Source organism: Lampris incognitus, chromosome 5 (assembly GCF_029633865.1).
Source record: "Lampris incognitus isolate fLamInc1 chromosome 5, fLamInc1.hap2, whole genome shotgun sequence".
NCBI lineage: Eukaryota > Metazoa > Chordata > Actinopteri > Lampriformes > Lampridae > Lampris > Lampris incognitus.
The window spans coordinates 32,356,977-32,382,464 of record NC_079215.1 but is presented as its reverse complement, the minus strand read 5'-3'; the positions used below and the strand labels follow the sequence as shown (position 1 = coordinate 32,382,464).

Below are 25,488 nucleotides of genomic sequence, written 5' to 3'. Positions count from 1 at the left end.
CACAAGCCCTGCATCAATTTGTTTCTTGAACAATCAACTATCACTCCGGTGGTCATGAGTAGTCTCTGTGGAAGGTGACTGGATGCTTTTTGCTGTTTCTTATTTTTTGTAGATTTCTTTTTGGCAGGTTATGTGTTTGTATATAGCTGTTAAAACGATGTAGTTATAATTTGAAATTCACAACAATAAGGCAAGCTTCAGTCATTGATTCATGTGAATCCCTACTTGTGTTTATTGCGGTCATTTTGATGTGCAGGTAAACGTTCTGTTGGATTATGAAACTTTTTTTCAGTCTGCACTATTTAGTACCACTAATTTACGCTTAAGACAGTTGAAAGGTTAACTAAAACTTTTTATTTATTTTTTTTCTCTCACGGTGGTACTTTCATTTTGCCGATATCTCATTGTATTCACTTTCATTCAGTCATTAATGCAAAAGTAGATACATTTGTCACTTCCTTTTGTTTCACATTTGTTAAAACAGTTCAGATGTAAGTTAGGTACCTTACAATGGCGGTTAGGAGTATTATGAGGCTGGTAGAGGTAATTAACCCCTGCCTCCTTACCATCCCTCAACCTTCGTTCTCAATCTTGTGTTTTTTTTCTTTCTTTCCCCCTTTCATCTCTGTTGCTCCCATATTTCCGTCATCTTCAGTGATTAAGTACCAAGCCCTTGGCGTGGTTTGCTTGTCGCTCATTTATACTATTCAAACCAGGTTAATAACACATGACAGTGACCTCTAATTACACTCAGAACCAACCCATCCACTTTGTCTCTCTAAATACTAAAGGCATAAATAATTGGATTAAAAACAGAAAACTATGTCCCACTTACAACACTTAAATGCGGATGTACCCTTCCTGCAAGAAACTCATCTTGTAAATAATCATGCTGTTTACCTTGAAAGAGGATGGGTTGGTCAAGTATTTCATTCAAGATTCAATGCTAAAGCCAGAGGAACAGTAGTCCTCATACATAAAGATATCCCATTCAAAGTGAAAGGGGTAATTAGTGATCCAAATGGGAGATTTGTTATTGTCTCTGGGCAACAGTTCACCAGTCTTGTTATTTTGGTCAATGTTTATGCCCCAAACAGTGATGATCATAATTTCTTCAACAAGCTATTCTCTATTATACCCGGGAATAATGATTATAATTTGATACTGGGAGGCGACTTTAACTGTGTTCTCAACTCCAGTTTGGATAGATCGTCAAACAGAGCTCAGCCTCTCTCTAAGTCTGCTAAGGTTATCAATGATTACATCACTCAGAATGGTCTTTCAGACATCTGGAGATTTAAGTTCCCTGACCAAAAAATGTTTTTCTTTCTTCTCTAAGGTTCACCATACATGATAATAGACTATAATAGACTACTGGAGCAGTGGCGCCGGCAGCTGTAATCCTGTACGCACGATTTATACAGGGATCTGTACACACCGTGCATTATTAGCCAGTGACGTTAACACCAATCATCCGCCTTCAAATGTATTTGCGTCAAACGGCGTGAGTGGCCAAAAAAACGAACAAAATCATAAAAAAAAAAAATTATGCACGGTGCGTACAGGATTACGGCTGCTGGTGCCACTTTACTGGGGACTGTAAACTCCTGCTCATGTCACAGTATTATAATTTCAGATCATGGTGCCATTTCATTTTGTTTAGCTCTACCTAACTGCCTCAGGTCCTCTCATTGCTGGAGACTCAACCCTCTCCTATTAGCTGATGAACAATGCATACACTTCGTCGCTTCTCAAATTCGTTTTTTGCTTGCAACTAATGTATTTTCAGAGACGTCCCATTCAACCTTATGGGAGGCACTCAAGGCCTATCTTTGTGGGCAGATAATTGAATACTCTTCTAGGGTAAATAAAGCAATAGCTTCTAAACTCGATAATATCCCTAGATCCATTGCTGACATTGATAAATATCTACTCCTCCCCTACTCCAACCCTTTTCAGAGAAAGACTGTGTCTGCACACAGAATATGACTTACTTTCTACAGACAGGGCGGTATATCTACTCACAAAAGCTCGACGCAACACTTATGAATTGGGTGACAAGGCCAGCAAGCTACTAGCCCAGCAAGCACATCAAGCTGCTTCTTCTCGCTTAATCACTAAGATTTGCAGTCAAGCAGGGGAAATGGTAATGGACCTGATAGAAATTAACAACATTTTTAAGCAAATTACAGTAAGTCATATGGTTCTGAATGTGACGGAAATCATCCACAACTGAACTCCTTCCTGGAGAACCTAACTTTCCCCTCAGTCTTGGTCCTACAAAACCGCTCACTGGGTGGGGAGATTTCTGAGACAGAAATTCTAGAAACTATTAAATCCTTCCAAAATAATAAGACACCTGGACCAGATGGCTTCATCTCTGAATTTTACAAAAAAATTGCTTCCAACTTGTCCCCCCTGCTTCAAGCCATGTTTAATGAATCTCTGTCAGTAGGGTGCCTTCTGCAAACCCTACGACAAGCGTTGATAACACTTCTGCCAAAAAAGGATAGGGACCCACTTCAGTGTGCCTCATACCATCCGATTTCCTTATTAAATACAGATTATAAGATACTAGCTAAAATTCTAGCAGCTAGTTTGAGAAGATTTTGCCTGAGATTATATCTCCTGACCAAACAGATTTCATTCAAAATAGGCATTCCAGCTCAAACTTGAGAAAATTACTAAATAGTATGTACTCCCCTACGAGTTGCTCCCCTGAAATGGCTGTATCACTTGATGCTGAAAAAGCGTTCAATCGGGTTAAATAGCAATATTTGTTTTCAACCCTAAATGAATTTGGATTTGACAATGCCTTCATCTCTTGGATTAGACTACTTTACTCTCTTCCTTTGGCAAGTGTGATCACCAATGGACAACAATCTAGATATTTCTCACTCGGCAGGGGTACTTGTGAAGGCTGCCCCTTGTCGCCCTTTCTTTTCACTATCGCCACTGAGCCCTTATCTATCGCTCTTAGACAGGCTAGGGAGTTTTTGGGTGTGGAACGTGCAGGCATAACTTATAAACTGTCTTTGTATGCAATGATCTTCTGTTGTATATTTCAAACCCCTTAACTTCCATTCCTCCCATTATTGATATTTTTACTAAGTTTGGAAAAGTTTCAGGATACAAAGTTAATTTTCAGAAAAGTGAAATTTTCCCCCTTAATCGGGCAGCTACTCAAATTTCTATCTCACATTTCCCATTCAAGATAGTCAAAAATGGCTTTAACTATCTTGGGGTTGAAATCACATGCACTTTCTCAGCTCTTTTCACCAAGAATTTTGGCATTTCACTTTAAAATGTAAACAAATTATGGCTGGATGGATGAAGCTCCCCCTGTCCATAGTTGGACAAGTCAACCTCATTAAAATTATTATATTACCAACATTTACTTACCTATTCCAAAATATCCCCATTCTGATTAAAAAGTATTGTTTTTAATTCATTAGAGAAGTATAACCTCATTTATCTGTAACAATAAACCACATAGAATTAAAAGAAGCATGTTGCAGAGACCTAAATAGCTTTCTGGCCTTGCTCTACCTAATTTCATTTATTATTATTGGACTTGTAATATCAAGAAAATGTTATCCTGGATGGAAGAGTGTGTGACAGACAGCTGTGAGGCCTGGGTACAACTGGAACATGCTTCCAGCCCATTTCATTTACGCTCCTTAATTTGTGCCTCTTCACCCCCTCCTCAAAGCCAATTTTCTTCCAACCCAATAGTGTGCCATTCAACTAGAATTTGGTCACAATTTAGGAGACATTTTAAGTTGCATATAACATCAGTACTTTCTCCTATCCAAAATAATTACAACTTCCCGCCTTGTCTCTCTGATTCTACCTTTGGAGTTTGGTTCTCAAAGGGAATCAAGTCACTTTCTAATTTATATGTTGATGGAAAATTCGGTTCAGTTACACAACTTTCCCAAATGTACGATCTGCCAAAATCTCACTTTTTCAGATATCTCCAAATCCGACACTTTGCCCAGAAAAACATTACTTCTTTTCCAAATTTTCCAACAAACAATACTGCAAAGGCTTAATATCAATTCTTTATGACAGAATAAGTAATATCTCCCCTCATTCACTGCAAATTGTTAGGAGACTTTGGGAAGAGGACCTCAAAGGGGAAATGACGGATGATGACTGGGAGGCTGCACCTGGCCTAATAGTACATACCTCCTTCACCATGTGCAAGACACAGCTTAATACATCTAAAGGTTGTTTTGAGAGCAGATATGACCAATGCTAGACTGGCCAACATTTTTTTTTTTATTGCAGACCCTGCCTGTTCTCGCTGTAAAAGTCAACCAGCAGATCATACACATATGTTCTGGTCATGCCCTAACCTGAACACATTTTGGTTCAGTATTTTTTACGCCTATAGCAAGATGTTTCAAAAAGACATTACTCCTAACCCCTTATGTGCCCTATTTGGTTTTGCTCCGGAAACTTGTACCCTTAAAGGTAAAGCACATGTAATTACAGCATTTACTTCCTTGCTTGCTAGACGTCTCGTGTTTTCTCATGGAAGCAACAAGCATCACCTAATTTTCCGATACTGCTGGAAAGACACTGATGGTTCTGTGGCTACTAATGCCTGTATGTTCACCTGATTTAAACACTGGTGTAATTATTGCTGTTTCCAGGCACTTGGAATAATATGTTATATTATTGTGAAACTGGAATAATTCGATCAAAGGAAATTCTGAGTCAAGAATTTTTGTAGAATCTATCAAAATAAGTATCAAATGCTGTTGCCACTTTACTTGGCCTATGGGTCACATTTCCCTCTATATTTACTTCTATTGTTTTATTAATAGTATTAGATTTCCCTGTAAATTTCTTTAAATTCTGCCAGATTTCTTTGGCATTTCCCTTTGCTTCACTAACAGCATCAATGAAAAATGTTGCTTTTGCTTTTCTGAGCTCTTTTACAATCTTATTTCTCAGTGTGGTAAATAAATGCCTCTAATGTTCCGCCGTATTCTTGACAGCATGGTCCCTTGGTCTCCTTGTCCTCTTCACCTATTGTATCAATACCCCCATAAGATGAAATTCAGATTTTATTCAGTACAGTGGGGATTTATAATCAACACCTTGTGCGCTACAATTTAGGCCTCCGCTTTACCTATTTCCACCAAAGTCAAGCAAAAAATAAATAAAAATTAAGGTGTTTAAACATTACTACTTTTTCCACTTTAGAATTCAGTTCTTCAACAAAAATCTCTTCACTGGATTTTAAGATTTTGCTCTGTGGTCAATTTAAGAGGTCATCATAACATACTTTCTCAGGGATGATCTACAATATTTTTCAAAGACTTGTATTAGACTTTATTGTGAATAACAAAATTTCAGACAGAGCAATTAATTTCCAATACTGCCCAAAGTGTAGAAAGGTTGCTATTGATACAAACTCGATTTAAGTGAAAAATAAAATAGATGCACCTGTCAGCAGGGTATTCTAAGGTAAATGAACCGCAGTGTTACCTAAGGATATCTTGATGACAGGAAGTTAACCACAGTACAGGCTAATCTATGTAAACATCTACTCAAATACACACACGCATACACACACTACACACTGAAGAACCTCTTAGCCACTGCTAAGCAGCTTGCTAAATGATTTTTCTCTTAACGACTACTTACAAATCAACCAGAAAAAAACTATTCTTTTCCAGGTGAGCATACCCAGCAGTTACAGGGCATTTTAAGACAGGAGGATGCTTGAAAATCATGATTTCAACAGTGAATAAGGACACAAATACAAAAAAAAAAAAACATTAAATTACAAAACATTACAAAAGAATTCCAATTTCAATTTCAATTTCAAACCCCTTCATAATTTGGCTTTACTTAAGGAGGTGGAACCTGTATCCAGGTCATGGCCCTTCTAATAATAATAATAATAAATAATAATAACTAGAAGAGTGCACTCAGTAGATTGCTTATCTCCACCAGGCCGGTACTCGGACTTAGTGACAAACAACCCCTTTGTTCGTCTACCGGGAGAAGAGAAAATACAGAGGCATTTTCTGCGTATCTCCCCTTCTCTGGTGCGCGGACTTAGGTGAAAAACCAGCTGAGTAGTTAGCACTCAATTGTGGTATAAAACGGGTTGTTCAAAAGTTTGGAATCACAGCAACCATGAGAGGTCCTTGATCACAGTCAGAACTTTGCCCAGAAATTATTACGCTGACAGGCCTAGTAGTATGCAAGATTAGCAGCGGACAGATACACGCACAAATGGACAGAAAAACCAGTTTTTCCTGCCATTATAAGACTTTTGTGCAGCACCTAAGTCAATTGAACGGGAAATGTGTGCATATGTGTGTGTGTTGGGGGGGGGGGGTTAATAGCCAATGCTCAAGCTAAAAAAAATAACTCTACCTAATAAAAAAAATGTTGCCTATGGATGTGCAGCCTCCTAGACGGGCCTTTACACAAATGCAACCAAGTCTAATATGAACTTGCACTTTTCAAAAAGAAAAGGTTTGCTATGTGGCCATTTTGGTCAAACCCTTACCATGTCTTTATTTTCAGAATATAGTAAAGCTGGGTAAACCATTTAAGCTCACGCATGTGGGACTCAAATCTATGGTTGACTCAGATCGGACAGCGACAAGAATATGCAACACCTCCTGTTTTGACTGCAACCTAGAGGAAGTTATTCCTTTATAACTTACGCACTTTTTCTTTTTTGCTCTTGCTCTTTTGCATCAATATTCTATTAATTACTTTTGATCATGTCACTGCCCAATCTGTGTAAACTGTAAATTTGAGTCGCACATGCGCAAGCAAATTGTGGTTACTCATGGATGACCTGAGAGGGAGTAGGAGGACGTGCTTGCAGCTAGCCTAGCTTTACTCATGACACTTTTAGGATGACGAGTCCCTGGAACATAAATGTATAAAATTGTCTGGGTGTAATTGATCCCACATCTCCATAATGAAGAAGAGAGTTGTGATATGGTAGAAAAATTTGAGTATGACAGAAACCCAAAGATCGGTGTTGAGGTTGATGCTGAGGGACAGCAGGATAGCAAAATCCCTGCTATGCACAGGTGCACCGTGGGTCTGGACGGTTTCAAGCTGGTTTACTACTGAAGTTAATTTTTTGTTATTACAGAGAGCATAAAGTACCACAAAAAAGATGCTAGTTGGGTGCTAGTACCAAATTCTAGATATCGGTACAAATGTGAACAGTACCCAACCCTAGCCTGGCGGAGATGAAGATGATAATAATAATAATAATAATAATAATAATAATAATAATAATAATATTATCATTGTCATCATCATTAATTATTATTATTATTATTGTTACTATTACTACTACTACTACTACTAATAATAATAATAATAAATCAAAAAATATATCCAGGTCCCCACAACACTATGCCTGTGAATCATCAACCATCTACATTAGTGATTTTAAAGTGTGGTCCCGGGGCTACACTTTTTAATTTATTTGTACTTTAAGTGTCTAGTCACAACTATAAATTCTTACTGTGCATTCATGTCAAACACAACACCAAACTGGCATCAAGTAAATCAATGTAAAGTCAATAAGAACCAAAACAAGGGTCCTGTTTCACGCCACAATACACATGATAAAGATTAAGGAAATAGTCGCTCTCATTTGTAGTGAACCAATCAGCTTAGAGTATGACTGCTAGAGACTCCCTCCCCCTCCAGGTAAATGATATTTAGGGAAAAAAAACAAAACAAAACAACAACAAAAAACGTGAACAAAATCATTGCTGTGTTTGCTGCCTAACTGTACAACCCAACATTAATGTCATAGGAGGATGGAAACATAAAAAGAACTAGCATGAACCAAGGTCAGTGATGTGGATGAAGTTCCCGGTAAGTTCTATATATTTATTTGGAAAATAAGGACATGCAATTTTTTACCAACATAAAGAATAAATCAATACACAAAATCATGCTCTACTGAGAAAGACGCTAGTATGCGAGCATTAGCTCAGTAGCCACTGGTCAAAATTCCTGATGATGTTTGCCAAACTATCTTTGTGCTAATCACGCTATAATTGTTTGTGTGAGAAGAGCAAATCCACTTTTGGCATCGAGTTTGGTGTGAATGTAGTGTTAAAGATGTGCAGACCCAAAGGTTGCGTTAATCAAGAATTAGCCGTCATTTACCAAATTTTATAAACCATTGATGGATAATTTCAAATAATACCCATCATTATGAAAGAATACAAAAGGAATTGGCTTTGGATTTTCGAGAAAACTCTTGATTTTTACTCCTGTTAATTATAGTGTGGCTATACTGGAGCAGAATGAACATCACATGGTGAAATGTATGCAAATTGGAAGCAAACATCATCGGGTAGTAGCCAATCAAGTCTTTTCATGTGGCGTAACATCTGCTCTAGTATAAATAAACTGCCTTTTTTTTATCTTTCTATAAATTAATATTTCTGTCAGCACAGCCCTTGGTAAGGCCTTTAGTGGTGTTGGCATTAGGGATGCACCGATACCAATACCAGTCTGATACGGGCCTAATGTACATATACTCATACTCGAAAAACTACTCATCCGAACTACTATGCATCCGATACCCGAGTAGACAATTCCAGTGGAAATTGTGAAAAGTGAGCAGTGTCTTTATTTACCATTTGTGTGAAATGAGGAGGCGATGGAGCCAGATAGACAATCCAGAGCGACAACCAAAAAAAGACGAACCTATCGATGTGTCATTTGTCCAAACGGAGCAATAAATGACTAAGTTAAAAGTGTGTGTAACCTGGATGAGCGCAAACAGCCCAGGCACGGATGCAACCCGTGTGGAGTACCCACAACACCCGTCACATAGGCGAGGTGGAGCAGGTTTTGGTTGGACTGCAACAGCGGGGCTAGCCCTACACATGCAGTTGTTTGTTAGTGTCTGAGTGAGTGATGGAGGTTCCCCATTGGTTGGATGGCTGAGTTGAAGTTTCCCCGTTGGCTGCGCGAACAGTTTTCTATTACGTCGTTAACTGTTCACGGAACTCATGTCAAAAGAGCTGCTTTTTTGGGGGGGGGGGGATTTCCCGCCCTTTTTTTCCCCCTAATTGTATCCAGCCAATTACCCCACTCTTCTGAGCCATCCCGTAGCCATGCTACCCAGATGCCCAAAACAGCTGTTTTTTAAACAGCAATTTAATAAATGTAGTCGCAGTCCAGCCATATAGTAGGGTTTAACCTAGTCTTGCTTTACCTGATACACCAACTGCGACTGTGTTGCTTGTGGTTGTGTGCCAGCCATTTTTTCTGCTTCGACAGGTTAAAAACTACATAGAACCATCTAAAAAAATTAGTACAATCTGTTTAAAAATGACTAAAATAAATACCTCATTGTAACAGATGTAATGCAACATAGCAATGCAACCTTGTTGGGGTTTTTTCATTGCACATTCATTAATCAATCAAATCAATGTGTATCCATTATCCTGTAGTTAAAACAATCTAGTTAATAAACTGAGTACCAGTTAATATAGCCTATACTTCCAAACTTTGCAAATGCAACTGCATTATGACTTTGCAAAACTCAATATGTACGCAGTGAAGCAGAAACCACAGTTGGCATGCAACCACACGCAACACAGTTGCAGTTGAAGTAGCAGGTTAAAAAAAACGCTCTGCCCTGCCTACTTGATGCACTGCATTCATGCCTGGTGTATTTTAAGTTTGTTCTCATAGACAGCACTAACATATGACAACATCTTTTCTTATGTGAAATATGTGGCAGTGCAATGTTTGTTCAGCAAAACACAAGGCTGAATGTTAAAATGTCAGCAACAGCATCATATTGTATATTTAATTCCTAGAGTCAGAAAGTGAGGACTCCATCCATCCATTATCCAAACTGCTTATCCTGCTCTCAGGGTCGCGGGGATGCTGGATCCTATCCCAGCAGTCACTGGGCAGCAGGCGGGGAGACACTCTGGACAGGTCGCCAGGCCATCACACAGGGCCGACATACACACACACACACACACACACACACACACACACACACACACACACACACACACACACACACACACACACACACACACACACACACACACACACACACACACACACACACACACACACACATTCATACCTAGGGGCAACTTAGTATGGCCAATTCACCTGACCTATATGTCTCTGGACTGTGGAAGCGAACCGGAGCACCCAAAGGAAACCCATGCAGACATGGGGAGAACATGCAAACTCCACACCGAGGATGACCTGCGACAACCCCCAAGGTTGGACTACCCTGGGACTTGAACCCAGGACGTTCTTGCTGTGAGGGGACCGCGCTAACCACTGTGCCACCGTGCCGCCCAAAATGAGGAATATCTGATGAAAATAAAACACGTTTTCGAAGTCATTGTTAGAACTTCAATGGTATCATTCAGTACTCATACCAGTGCTCGGTATCGGTAAGTACCCAAATGTAAGTACTTGGTCTGCAAAAAGTGGTATCGGTCCATCCCTAGTTGGCATTGAGCATTTAATCCACACATACATAAATGCAATGCAAACTATAACTAGAAGAGTGCACTCAGTAGAGTGCAGATCTCCGCCAGGCATATCTCCCCTTCTCCGGTGCCCAGACTTCACAACAAACCACCCCTTTTATCACGTACTGGGAGATGGGAGAGTACAGAGGAACTGACAGGCGCCGCTCCCCTTCTTTGGTGCTCGGACTTAGGCAAAAACCAGCTAAGGAGTTAGCACTCAATTGCAATATAAAACAGGTTTTTCGAAGGTTTTGAATCACAGCAACCATGAGAGGTCCTTGATCACAGTCATATTTGTGCACAAAAATTATAAAGCCGACAGGCCCAGTAGTATGCGAGATTAGCACCGGATAGATACACGCACGCACAGACAGAAAAACCAGTGTTTTCACTGTAATTACAAGACATTTGCACGGCACCCGAGTGGAATGAACAGGAAATATGAAAAAAAAAGTTTTAATATGCAGAGCTCAAGCTAAAAAAAATCTACCTAATAAAAGCGTTTTAGCTGTCAGTCTGTGCATGCGCAGCCTCCTAGGTGGACCCTCGCACAAATGCGAGCAAATGTAATATTAACTTGCACTGTCCAAAGAGAAAAGGTTTGCTTTGTGACCAGTCTGGTTGCAGTCTAGTAGCTCTGTGTTCGCTAATGTTCCGGAAAACCCCAGTCAGGTCAGCTCTAGCTAGAGACAGAGAGAGAGAGACAGAAAGAGATAGACAAGAGAGAGAGCAAGTGAGAGAGAGTGGTGGTTGAGCAAGCTAGAGAGTGAATTAAGAGAGGGAGCAGCAGTAGCGAGAACAAACATTTTTCAAAGGTTTTGAATCACCACAACCAGAAGAGGGCCTTGATCATACAGTCATAACGTTGCATGAAAAATATTAGGATGATAGGTCCTGTAGTATGCGAGATTAGATGTGGACAGACACACGCATGCAACCAAATGCATAATTCCCTCCAGGCTCCATGCCTGGTGGAAATCATTACTGTAAACATAAAAACAAATCTGGCTAATAAAAAGACTACGGCAGAATTTTTACAACTCTGTCCATCAGAAACATATCATCACCAACTAAAGTGCAAACGCTGGTGCAGACTGTTAATAAATATTTCTCCCCTATTTGATGCATTTTTGGCTTTAATAATAGTTAAAGGAACAATATTGCTGGTTTAAACCAGACAACTACCTAGTGAGCAAGAAACATTTTACACATCTGGGGTAAATTCAACCTCTAGTAAGGATAAGCCTTTATTTTAATTCTACAGAAAATTAAATGTTTAAATTTGAAACAAAAAAGACAGTTGTGTAAACAATGAAAGCAGCTATGAAATGACCTTTTCTCCTTGTGCAACCACAGCATACAAATTATATCACCATATTATATCATCATACAAATTATATCATCATCTCAATGTACCTTTAGGAGCCTGAGTCAAAGGGCTGTTGTGATGAAAGGGATGCTCAGTAGATTGCTTTTGCATGGCTCAGTTGTGTAACAAGTCAATGGAGTCAGAGAGCCTGCTGCCAAGGATCTCAACTGTATATGGCATCAGTATTAACACTGGAGCTGAAACTGAAGTTGTCTAAATGATTGTGCTATGTGACCCAGAGCCAAGTGAACCCCAGGAAAGAGCAGCTCCTCTGTATCATTGCAGTAATCTTCCATTGCACTTGGAAGGATACAGAAAGGAGTAGCATGGCCCAATTTCAAGAGGTGATCAAAAAGAAAAGAAATAGTGAAGAGAATTTTGTAATATAAGAGTGACTGCAATACACAGTTTTTTGTTATTTTCATAACCTTGCCCTGAAGCTATCTGTAATAAAGAAAAGGCTACAGAACAACACAACAGGATCAATCTGTTTTGAAATTCTTTGGGCTGATGTGTTATGAACCTGACACCCAAACCAAAACAAAAGACATGGATGTCTCCCTCATATATCTCAGAGGACTGCCTTCAGACCTCACATGTTATCAATAGTGTCTGTGCCATAAGGAGCTAAATGACATGGACAAATGATGACCTTTGAACCTCAGAGTACACTTCATAATGATCATATTAGAAAAAAAAATTAAGCTTCATAAAAATGGTCAATTGAGGAATATTAACGAGGCATTTGTCCAGGCAGACATGCTAAGTAGTGGCAGAAGTAGAAGAATCCATTACAGGACATTTATGATATGACATGCAAAAGTAAGTCTAAGTGTTGAGACCTAATACTGAGAGCAACAACAGGCTGTAATTTCCACAACTGCGTTTCATCAGTTTATAACTCCTGCTCAACACAACAAACATATGCCCTGCCTAAATCCTTTTTTTTTTTCTTCATTTAACCTTTTTTCCTCTTCTTTAAAACAGTTATCATAAACAATAACTGGCATATTTGCCCTATTATTCATTTTATTTGTGAATATACCATCATACGACAAACAAAGGCTGCACTCTGAATCTGTCTGATACCGAGGTGGAAATTTCCACTAGCAGCCATGGCCAGCAATGAGATTTGCACATTTGAAATTTAGTATGCCAAAGGGCAACAACAAACCCCTGGGCCTCAAAAGCAGTACACAGAGATCTTCTAAATGTGTGTGCTGTCATTAGTACGAGTCCACGTTCCTCTGACAATTGTTTATTGAACTTTTAGTCCACTTTTTTCAAGGAGGTTTGTGAGTGTGTGTGCGCGTGTGTGTGCGTGTGTGGTGGTGGTGGTGGTGGTGGTGGTGGTGGTGGTGGTGGTGGGGGTTCAGCCTGGGTTCAAACCTAAAAAGAAACAGTGACAAGCTAATCTGCTTTTAACATTATTAGTAAGAGGAAACACAAATTAGTCAAGTCAGCCATGGTCAGGGAAAGCATGCCAAGCACAGGTCTGGCTTCCAACAGTAACTAAAGGGTATAGAAACATGGGAAAACTCTACATTGTTCTGGTGAAGCTGCGCGACAATGCACATGGCTTGGTTATTTTATGTAAAAAGATAGTACAGAAGGGTGATAAGTGTGCAACTGGAAACTCGTCAGTTCAGGAGAAAAACAGTTCTCTCCCTTTGAACTCTGAAATATGCAAAAAAAGAAATTGTTTGTTTTTCATTGTTTTGCCAAGTTCTGAAATAAGTAGGTCACTGGAACTATAGTTATGGAGATGTGAGAGACACAGCACTTCAGTGTATTCAACTGACCTAAAGCCATCTGCAGATAGAGGTCCGATTGTTGATCCTCTTAGATATAACCCCATGTAGCAGTACCACCCAACAGGAGAGCATAACTTGATTTGACTTTCCCAATTCAATTATACACACATATGGCAGCAGGGGTGATAGTAGTTATATTCTTACTCAAGGAAATGTATATTCAATGTCTGATTTATATTCAAGGATCATTCGCAACTGCTAAAAGAAAATATACACCAAATCAAACCAAAACCAAGCACGATTTAGTAAGCCCTCTGACGAAGATTCCAATGATGTCGGGAAAACTCATCCAGATAAAATAACTGTTGAATTTTTGAGCACTACCAATTCAAGTTTTGTATTTATTAGCGTGTATTGGTATACTTACAGGGGTCACAACTCATGGCTAGGGTGGTGAGCTGCACACTGATAGAAACAGCGGAAGCAGAAAAAATTATTAGATTTGCCATACTTTTTTCACTGTGGTTGAGATGAATAATGGCCTGTAATGCATTATTGCAAGGGGTAATATTATAATTTTCTACCCAGAGATGAACCAAATACTCAAGATGAATTTTCCCTTACACTGCCCCTTGCAAGTTTTGGGTCTGTCAGCAGCTAGTTGTTTAAAAAATGGAAGTAGCCAATGCTAGCTTACTCTTTAAAAGTGCAAGCAGCTCAGCTATAGCTATGTCCATCCTCATGTGTTTTCACAAAATAATCCCAAACAGGAAACTTTACGACATCTGTGGTCTTTCAAAGCTTATCCTATACTGTGTTCATCTATGGCACAAGCATTGCACAAAGCCTTCAGCCTCTGGAACGGACTCTGACTCAAAGTGGTAGGGCTGTGCAAAAATCCACTTTTAAAAAAAAAACTATATGCATCTTTTCTGGATAATATAAGCCTTTGTAAGATGAACTGTGTTTAAACTTGACAACCAAAGGTCTGGTGGGGAAATAGAAATGCGTGCACACTCCTCCTGAACATGGTTACTTGGAGTGAAATCATTGGTAGATCAAATGTATTCAAAAGAAACAATAGGTAAAAGTGTGATTGGAAAATCACCGCAACCACGAGGTTCTTCATCACCTCTTACTGTGTGTGTGTGTGTGCACACACACACACACACACACACACACACACACACACACACACACACACACACACACTCCAGGCCACTGCCTGGTGGAGGTAATAAACTTGGGACTTTTCCTGTGTTTGCTTTTTGGTTCCCTCCCCTACAATAAACCCAATCTGGCACAAATCTCTGTATAGTGAGCTGTGTGTCTTTGCTCTCCTCACCTCCTTCATTCTTTGGTGGACTTGGCCTGTAACACAAGCTGGCACAAACACAAGGACCTGACAGATGCAGCTGTCTCAGATAGATTGCCATCCAGTTCCCTTCATGTCTTCCCTGTCAACTTAAAAATAACTGACGATAGAAGTTAGTCTAACTTTTCATTGACCTCATTTCTAGCCTGTTTTCATGCACTCTGTGGCATTGTACAGCCTAGCAACAACATCAATAACCTTAGATATTCCATTTGAAACATATCTATAGCATACTTCTCAACAAAACATCCGACATTAATATCAAAAACACAATGATCTGGTGAGAAACAGAATAGTAGAACTAAGCATGTGGTAGCATGTCCTACCATAGCTTTCCACATGACCCTTGGGCCTGCAGGGTTAATGCAGCTAAATAAAACCTGTAGTCATGTGAGTGTGAATAAGCTACAACTTGAAAACAACCATGTTATTCACAACTGAACACAAATTCAACTTAGCACAGGTTATCAGCACTTGAGGTAACTTGCAACTGACCTGTTAGGTATCAAGGACTAGTTAAACTTGGGATCAATGTGACAAACCAAATAAGCCGAAGTATCGAGTTCACAACCTATGAGTACTTCTTTAGTCAATGGGCACTTGTTCATACAATTTTTTGATACTGCCTACCTATTTGATAAACATGCTATTTCAGTACTTTACCAACTTACTACTGTTGGTAATAAGATAGTTGGTAGTAATTGGCATCTAACACAAGAAATCTAAAACTGAAAGCTGCCAAGTTCTCTATACTTGTAAAATTAGGGCCAACAACATCATTAAATTGGCAAAATGAAAGTAAACATACATATGCTTAATATAAAAACAAGATTTGCTGATATCAAGACAAATGACACATCTGCTGTCACACATTCGAAAACAAAACTCTTTTTTTCAGTGAAAGTGATAGTGATAGTCAGAAATAAATGAGTTGTTCTATGCTTCAACATGGATCAGGCTACTCTCCAGTGTACTTGGGATGCTGGTTAAAATCATGCAGAGGCTTGTTTACATAGTTTCTTCACTAAGGTATTACTTCACTTCTGTATACTATTAGTTTTGAGAAGAAAACTACAACTGAGAAATAAGCCAAAATGGCAAACCTTTCCTTTTGTTTCAACAGTCTGAGTATTATGCTTCTAATGCATGTCTTCCAGAGCATGGTGACAGGGGTCACTTTGAACTAATTTATGGGATCTCTTTAAGAAGTAATAATGCTTGTTAAATATGATAATGGCTTCCAAACATCTTCTTGGTGATTAGCCAATATAATTTATCATTTTTTTTCTCCAATGAAACATTTCCAGGTAAAAACATTGTTTGAATCGGTCATTTTGTTGACATAGTGACGATTATTCTACATTCAAAAATGTGACAACGATGAGCTACTACATAGTTACCGACAATAAACTGACAAGAGCCCTAAGCAAAGTGGATTTAAAAGCCATTGCTGGCATTGATCCCTTGCATTAAAAAAAAGCCAATACAGATGTATAGCATCGCCTATTTATCCATTCGCATGCATAACAATGTTTAACCCCAGGTTCTGTTAAAAGGATTGTTCATTGGGCAGATGTTCACTGATAATATAAGATCATCTTCCAATAAGGAGAGGCTTTCCTTAAAATGAAAAAAATCTCTTAAAAAAAGCCTTTCTCAAAAAAGACCTGGCCTTAAAAATACATCTGATCTCCATATTGCCCAGACCTATTCTCTCAACAGCAAAGAGGGCTGTGTTTCTCAGCAAGCAGCAGCAGTAGGCTATCCGGTCTGAATTAGTTATAACTAAAACTCTACATTTTATTAGCCCTTTTGGTATATTATTAATTTAATACAGGCAGACGATGTGTCGCTTTCACTCCCACATTATTCCACAAAAGTACGGGAGCCCTTTCGTTTGACTGGTGAGCACATACACCAACGTCCGAGTTCACCAGAAGAAAACAGATTTGTAGCATCATCCCATAGAGAATCAATACACTGTCATGGGTTAGATCGCTGTAGGGCCCATGATATGCCGAAAGCGATGGTGGTGACGTCATTGCGAGATGTGCAAGAATTACTTAATAATTAATGCGAATGAATTACTGTGTTAAACCAGCTGACCGCACGCATTCATGCAGGGGCCAGCAACCTGCAAATAAAGAAACTATGGCTGCACGTCTGTGTCACTGAATTGAAACCGCCCTGGTGAAAAGGGAAAAAAGCTTTCAATATGTATGGCGACGGGGTTAGCTACCTTTGAGATCATGTCAGTGGCGAGATGATCCCTAGATAGGGCGATAGCTGACATTAACGTTACAGACTTGAAGTTGACTAGGTAGCAACAGTCAATACATGTTATGGTTCGGTTTATTTAAGGATGCGAGACACTTTAACGTGGACTAACCAACAACCATTTCTGTTAAACATCAACACTTACGCCAGCAAAAAACGGTAATCGTTACATACTCGTACGATTACCATCGCTATCGTAGTCATAACTACCACTCGTACGTGATGATAATGATTTTTTTTTGCTGACAGAGGGGGGTTTGTATATGGCTATGCTATCTATGCATGTACCTCCTACATCACATCTTTTGTTATGGGACTTCGGTTGGTCTACATACGGAACTCGGCAAAGCTAACGTAGGTTAGCTAACGATGATGTGTGAAAGGGACTCATCACTACTCACCAACTGTCCCCTTCGGCCCCGGACTGGTTCTTCTCGCCTTTTTTTAACTTCCTCGCGGACGCCAATCGGTAACTCGAGGAGAAGATAAGTCGATGAAGCGGCGGTCCCTCGGGCAACACAAGTCTTATCTTAACGCGATAGAGGCGCCGCTGTTAAACGACTTCATAACAGCCTCCGTTTGTGGTGTCTAATGGTAACGAGATATCGCCGGGACCGGAAGACTGTCGTACACTCCACGCGTTCACGAAGGACAAAGAAGAAAAGGACACCGCCAAGCGTTCTGAAGAAATTCTCTGCAGAGGTCTGCCCGGGTTTCCAAATCGTTGTTTGCTATAGGAGTTGCCCCTCTCCACGTCAACGTTTCGCACGTAGCTCACGATCACGTCCCTCCTACCGCCGGCCCGTCAGACACACACACACAGGGTAGTGGGCGTAACTACGTTACACATCGCGGGGTGCTCCTGGCGGCGGGAGCGAAGACACTGGGCGGGGGCCGCTGCTTCTGCACAGGCTCCCATGGAGATAGGTGCAGTGATGGCTGAATATTCTGGTCTGGGGAGCTGGGGCAGAGCCGTAGAGAGCAAACGGTGTTTGTTTTTTATCTTTCCCAGAAATTATGAGGATGATGATGATGATGAGGGGGAGGATCGTCGAGCCAATCGAGGCACGCTTTTGGAAGCAGCGAAGTGTTGTAAAATATTTTGCGAGTATTATCTCCGTATACACGATAGGATACCAAAGCAACAAAAAAAAAGATAGTCGACGCAACCTTTACTGAAAATCCTTTTTTGAAACTTTCACTTATCCGATATTTTTCTGTTTTTGAAAAATTCCACTTTTTGAAACAGCGTTCAAGATACAGCACAAGCAAACGTGTCTTTTTTGAGACTGCCTATTCCCTGTTACGAACGCCTTCATCATGCACGTTTTTGTAGTCGCTTATTTTGATGGTTGCTGTAAAGGAGAAAGTTTTAGGGAAATTTGAGTTTGTCTTCACCGTAGCACCCAGATGTGGGTAGATACCAAAGGCACATAGCGAGCATGAAGAAAACGCGAAGTTGGTGTGGCTAAAAAGCAAGCACATTTAGCAGAACAAGCTGGTAGGCCGGGAGCCAGGACCAGCCCTCAGGATGTTTTCTGCTACCTTTTTTTCACCATTATTTCTTGTTAGCCTATACCTTGGGCCATCAGAAGTTGATAACGAGCACCCCCAACTCGGCCCCGTTTGGCCACAGGGGGCCAAAAACCCAATTTTTGAGCCATGTTCCTGGCGAAATTATGTACATGCAAATATTAAGGTACTACAATGGCATAAATAGTCATACAAGAATGAAATTTGGCAGAGAGTATCCTGATACATAGGGGGAAGCAGAAAAATATGATTCTGGGGCTTGCTGCAACTCAATTTTAAGATATCACCCACACCATCCCCAAAAAGACAAAAAAAGTACTGTCCGCCTGACAAATTATCATCAAAATGATTATTCTTCAGCACTTTATGGTGAATATGTGTGCCTCACTTGTGTATAGACAACTTCCCTAGTTCTTAAGCTTCAATTTGAGCCCAAGATGACCTTTCTATCTCAAATATTACTCTTGCTGTGGCCGATAGTCTTCACTATAGGCCTACAGTACCTCAAATATGAAAAAAGCAGATATGTATAATTTCCATTGCCATGGTAACTGTGGGCTGTATCAGAAGCAGCCTGAATACCCCAAGGCCACCACAGATTGAAGGTATGTATTAGGTTCTAGACCAGTGACTAAAAATTGTAACAATGATTAGAATATTTATTAAACTGATATTTAACAACCCTAACATGATTTAAGCTAGTCTCTTTAGTTTTAGCTAGCTAGCAAGCACAATTTTGCAATCAAGCTAGCGAGGTTGCAATATTCATGAGGTGTGTTGTAGCTACAGTTGAAATACTATCAGTCTGCACATTTGAGGTGATTAGAGAAATAATTGTAATGCAAAGCATTATATTTGAATCAATGTGAATTGGCACACTGAATAGTACTCCCTATTTCATTATTGCAATACTGATTTTAAGATGGTTGCATTGTTACAGTATATGAATCAGTCAAGATGCTAAAGAGACGACAAGATGATGAAGACTGGACACCTTGCCAGAGTTCTTCAAAGCAGAAGAAACAGCCACCACCCCAGTCAGGCCCGTAGCCAGAAACATATTTGGAGGGGGGGGGTCGGGCAACACTGCCGAAAACTACCGGTAAATAAAATTCCCACACTGTATACTATAGCCTAATACCCAACCGTACGGTAAATGTCAACGTATTAATGGCCCGTAGATAATCATCAATGCATTAATAAATAAAAGTGGGTCTTACCTTATAAAAGTAGGTCCAATCGTCTTTTTTGTCTACAAAAGATGTCCAGTACCTCTTCCGGCGTCACCACAATGTCTCTGTGCTCCGAGAGCAATGTCAGTCCATTAAAACGTCTTTCCGTCATTGTACTTCGCATTTTGTCCTTGATCCTTCCCAGACGGGAAAAACTTCTCTCGACATGGGCACTGGTGACAGGAAGCGTGGTCAAAACGCGGAGAAGCTTGAAGATGCTTGGAAACAACTCACTGTTACAGGCATTTAATGCCTCAATGGCATTTTGTGGAACATAAGTTGCATCTTTCCATTTATCCCGCCAGGTGTCAATTTATGACTTTACAACTTCCAGATGCGGTGACACTTCATCAGGATACAGGTTGGAGAGCGCTTGAGCTGAGCTGTCGTTCGGCATGCTGACCTTAGATAGCAGTAAGGAGCAGAGGTTGGAGATCACATTTCTGTGTTTGCTGAAGCGTTCCTTCATCTGTGATGAATAAAAGTCAAGCATGACTATGAAAAGCTTTTGCCGGTAGTGATTTTTACAGGCCTTCAATGGATCCTCATTGCAGTCCATGCCTCTTCGTGGTCGAAATTCAACCCCATACTTGGCTGCTTGGGAAGAGGTCTTTTGGAAAATCTGCCTGAACTCCATCTCGGAGTTAGCCCTCATCTCATCTACCTGCTTAATAACAGCATCAGCAGCTGAAACGCAACTCACCAAGTCACAATTTTCCTTCTGAAGGAAGGTGGACAGGTGGTAGGTTTTTGCAAGCATCTTCTCACTCACATTCATGGACAGCATGAATTCTGCATTGTCAATTGAATTAAAGAGCTGAGTGGCTTTGACAGATGTGTCCCCTGTGAAGGTTTCACTGATTTTCTGCAGGCTGGATCGCACAGGGTCTAAAAGCTCGTTGAATGTAAATATTGTGTCGTGGCGTTCGACCCATCTCGTTTCACACAACTTCGTCAGTCGCGTTTTCTTGCAGTCGGGTAAAAGACGCTCCGTCTCGTGTCGCAGACTGCATGCAGACCGCAAAGCCGAATCATGGAAAAAAGTGCAGATTTCCGAGACAATTCCAAAGCAATTTCGCACCATTTGTACAGTGCAGCACTTGTTTAGGACCAAATTCAAACGGTGGCTGGCACAGTGCACATAAACTGCTTGCTTGTGCTTCTCTTTGATTTTAGCTTGGGCACCATTTAAACGGCCACTCATGGCAGATGCGCCATCGTATCCCTGGCCACGTAAAAACTGTAAATCAACGCCTGCATTTGTCAACTGACATTCGATTGAATTGGCGATTGCCTACCCGGTTGCCTTCTCGATATCAACAAAAGGACAAAAACTCCTCTCTGATGCTATATTTGCTGTCATGCTGGTTCACGTATCTTGTAATGTCCGTAGACGCTTTGTCTTACTGACATAAGAATAATTCAAGAACGAGCCGACTTCGTAGGTTCTTAACTGTGTAGCTTTTACTAGCGTTCATCCGACATACAACCTTCATAACATGCGCTTCTCACTTCCTGTATACATCACACGCACTGCACGTACACCCGTGAGTAGGTCAAGTTAAACACGTGACCTTTCATTCATTACATCTCCCCCTCTAAGATGATTTTCTAAACATTTCTCTGAACATTTACTGCCAACAATTTTAACCTGTATATCACCCCCCTTTTCACAAAAAAATAAAAAATCTCCCACAGTACACAAGTCCATACGCCTCACAAATCCAGCCGGATTGCAGGCTTGCTCACCCTGCCAGAGCGAGTAACATATGGTGTGGAAGTTGGCATTTCTGCTGCTCGGGACTCATCCGTGTTTCCACTCTCCCCTGGAGTGACATGGTCAGGATCCCTGCTGACAAAGGTGAGTGTTTTAGGTGTGGCCAACAGGTGGCGCCTGTTCCTTCTGTAATGTTCACCTTGAGCTGTCTCCACTATGTAGGATCTGGGAGTGGAGCTCTGACTGTGAACAACTGCTGGCATTGTCCATGTTTTCTGTCCATCAAGTTTGGTGAGTACTGCGTCACCCGAGTTCAGTGGGCGCAGTGTCCGCACGCCATTCCTGCGGTTGTAGTAGAAAGCCTGCCTCGATTTGGCTGCGGCGTCAGCGGTTTTGATCAGTTCCTCTTTAGGCCAGGCCGGTTTCAGGTTATGCTGCAATGTGGGTAAGGTGGTTCTGAGTCTCCTACCCATGAGCAATTCCGCTGGACTGGCTCCAGTGGAAGAAGAGGGTGTAGCTCTGTATGTCAACAGGGCGAGGAGAGGGTCTTCCTGCCTTAATATGCTTTTGGCTATCTGAACAGCCCTCTCTGCCTGTCCATTACTCTGGGGGTAGTGTGGGCTTGAAGTCACATGGATGAAATCATAATCCTCACTGAACCTCCTCATCTCTTCTGAAACTAGCTGTGGCCCATTATCGCTAACTACAATTTCAGGGATACCAAAACGTGCAAATGTAGCCTTCAGCCTAGCTACAACCTGACTGCTAGTAGTTGTTGGTAGATTTAGAATCTCCAAAAACCTGGAATAATAGTCAGACACTATCAAGTAGTTTTGCTTTTTGTACTCACACAGGTCTATGCCAACTTTCTGCCATGGTCTGGATGGGAGCTCACTTGACATTAAAGGCTCTTTTCTCTGTGTGTTCTTGTGTTCTCTGCAGAATTGACATTGCTGTATCTTTGTTGTAATGTGCTCTGTCATTTTGGGCCACCACACTGACTGGCTAGCTCTCTCTCTGCACTTAACTATCCCCTGGTGCCCGTCGTGTATTCTGTCTAAGATCACCTCCCTCATCTCTGTGGGAATGACGATACGACTGCCTCTGATGACTAAACCATCTACCTCAGATAACTCCCCTCTCACCTGATAAAAGTCTCTGACTGTCTCCGGCACTTTATCGACATACTCAGGCCAGCCGTGTCTGATGAAGCCCAACACTGTCTGGAGCTGCAGATCCCCATCCGTGCTCTGTTTTATCTCCTGCATCCTTTGAGGTGTGGCAGGCACCTGGCACACGATGGCATCAATGTGCGCTGCAACATCATCATGAGAAGCACCATCTCCGTAGCACTGCTCTGGGCCTCTGGAGAGTGCATCAGCCACAGCTAAAGTTTTGCCTGGTGCGTATTCAGCCACTGCATTGAAACGCATCAGCCTCATTAACAGTCTCTGGCACCTAATGGGCACATTATCCAAGTCTTTGCTGTTCATGAGAGGCACTAGTGGTTTATGATCGGTGACAAGTCTGAAATTGTCAAGCCCAAACAAGTACTTCTCGAACCTTTCACATGCCCAGACGCTGGCTAAGCACTCTTTCTCGATCTGTGCGTACCTTGTCTCTGCGTCACTCAGCCGTCGGGAGCAGTAGGCCACGGGCTTCCAGTGTTCCCCGTGCTGCTGGAGCAGAACGCCTCCCAGCCCGTAGCTGCTGGCATCTGCTGACACCACCGTAGCCTTAGTGACGTCATAAAAGGTGAGTACCGGGGCGGTGGCGAGTGCTGCTTTAAGGTCTTGGAATGCTGTGTTCTGTGCAGGTCCCCACAGCCACTCTGTCGTTGCTTTAAGCAGTCCATAAAGCGGCTGACCTACAGTGGACAGCTCTGGGACGTATTTTGCCAAATAGTTCACCATCCCGAGGAACCTCTTGAGTTCCGTCACGTTCTGGGGCTGAGGAAAGTTCTCTATTCCGGCCACTTTGTCCGGGTCAGGTCTGATGCCTGCCTCGTTGATGATATGACCAAGGAAGCGGACTTGTTTCTGTTTGAACTTGCATTTCGCTTGGTTCAGTTTGAGACCTGCTGTTTCAATGACCCCCAGCGCTTCTGCTAGGCGCCGGTCATGGATTTCCTCAGTCTCTCCATGTATAAGGATGTCATCCATGTACACCTCTGTGCCCTCTAGCCCGGTCAGAGTTTCCGCCATCTTTCTCTGGAAAATCTCTGGAGCACTCGTTATACCAAATGGAAGGCGGCAGAAAGCATACCTCCCAAATGGGGTGATGAAAGTGGTGAGCCCCCTGCTGTCTTCATGCAAGGGGATCTGGTAAAACCCACTTGCTGCATCCAACGTTGTGAAGAACTTTGACCCTGCGAGCCTTGGCATTATTTCCTCCATAGTGGGCAGCACGTATTTCTCACGTTTCACCGCTCGATTCAGCCTCCTGAGGTCAGCGCAGCAGCGAACCTCTTTCTTGTTCGGTTTCAGCACCGGCACCATAGCGGCGCACCATTCTGTGGGCTGAGTCACTTTTTCAATAATGCCCTCATTTTCCATGCGCTGCAGTTCTTTCTTAACCAGTGGTACAAGTGGCAGCGGTATCCGTCTGGCTGTATGCACCGCGTATGGCTGGGCACCCTCCACCAGAGCTATTTTCACTGGGTCTGTTTTCAGCAGTCCACTTGAACCGAAAACTCCACTGACCTCATTCATCCGCTTCACTAGACCCATCTCCACTGCCTCTGGACGACTCAGCAGACAGCTGCCTCTCCCCTTGATCACATACACTGGAAAGGAGTATTGTTTCTCCTTGTAGTTGGTTGTGGCTTGAAACTGTCCTATGCAGCTGATGTTTCCACCTGGGCTTATGAAGCATGTGTCAGGAGGTCCCAGTTTTATGTTTGGCTTCAGCTTTTTAAATGTCCCTTGGTTGATAACAGTAGCGTCAGCCCCCGTGTCAATTTTAAAGGTTATTGGTACATCACTTATTGTTAAACTAACAGTCCAATCTTCCTGACTGCTCTCTTTGCCAACTTCTCCCAGAAAGTACAGCTGTTTAACCTCTTCAGTGACTTCTCTCACCGCTTTAGAGTGACATACACGCTCCCAATGTCCCTTTTTATGACACTTGTTGCACTTACTGTTCGTTGCAGGACACTTCCGCTCATCGGTGTGCTGCGTCTTGCCGCACCTCCCGCATTCATCTACTTTGTTGGTTGCCGGACTGCTGCCACCATGACGCTGTCCGCCCTTTTTGTTTTGGCGTTCGTCCCGCCATCGGACAACATTGACGTTAGCCAGCAGGGCCTCTGGTTGGTTAGCTTGGAGGCTGAGCTGCTTTGTTATTGCCTCCGCCTGGCGCACTTGTTCAATGACTTTCACCAGAGTAAGGTCCGCTGTGAGCTGGAACTGACGGGAGAGCACCTTATCTTTTATGCCCACTACCAGACGATCTCTGATATGTTCATCCCTCTTGTCCCCAAACTCACAGTGTTCAGACAGCTCATACAATGTCCGGATGTACATCTCCGCTGTCTCTCCTGGCTGCTGGCTACGTTGATAGAAGCACGCCCTCTCATGTATGATGTTACGGCGGGGAATAAAGTAGCCGTCGAACTTTTTCAGTACGATATCATAGTCCACTTTATCACCCTCCGCCGCGAAGTCAAACGAGCTGAATATCTTTTCAGCCTCGCTGCCC

The 25,488-nt window shown here is 41.7% G+C and overlaps 1 protein-coding gene across 1 annotated transcript in view; it reads right to left on the bottom strand.

Annotated features, from left to right (window-relative positions):
- Positions 1-18,048, bottom strand: part of rnf24 (ring finger protein 24) — a 68,250-nt gene extending 50,202 nt beyond the window's left edge. The window contains exon 1 of the mRNA XM_056280409.1: positions 17,709-18,048. The gene's annotated coding sequence lies outside the window, so the exon portion shown is untranslated. The remainder of the gene's footprint in view (positions 1-17,708) is intronic.
- Between the last annotated feature and the right edge of the window lie 7,440 nt (positions 18,049-25,488).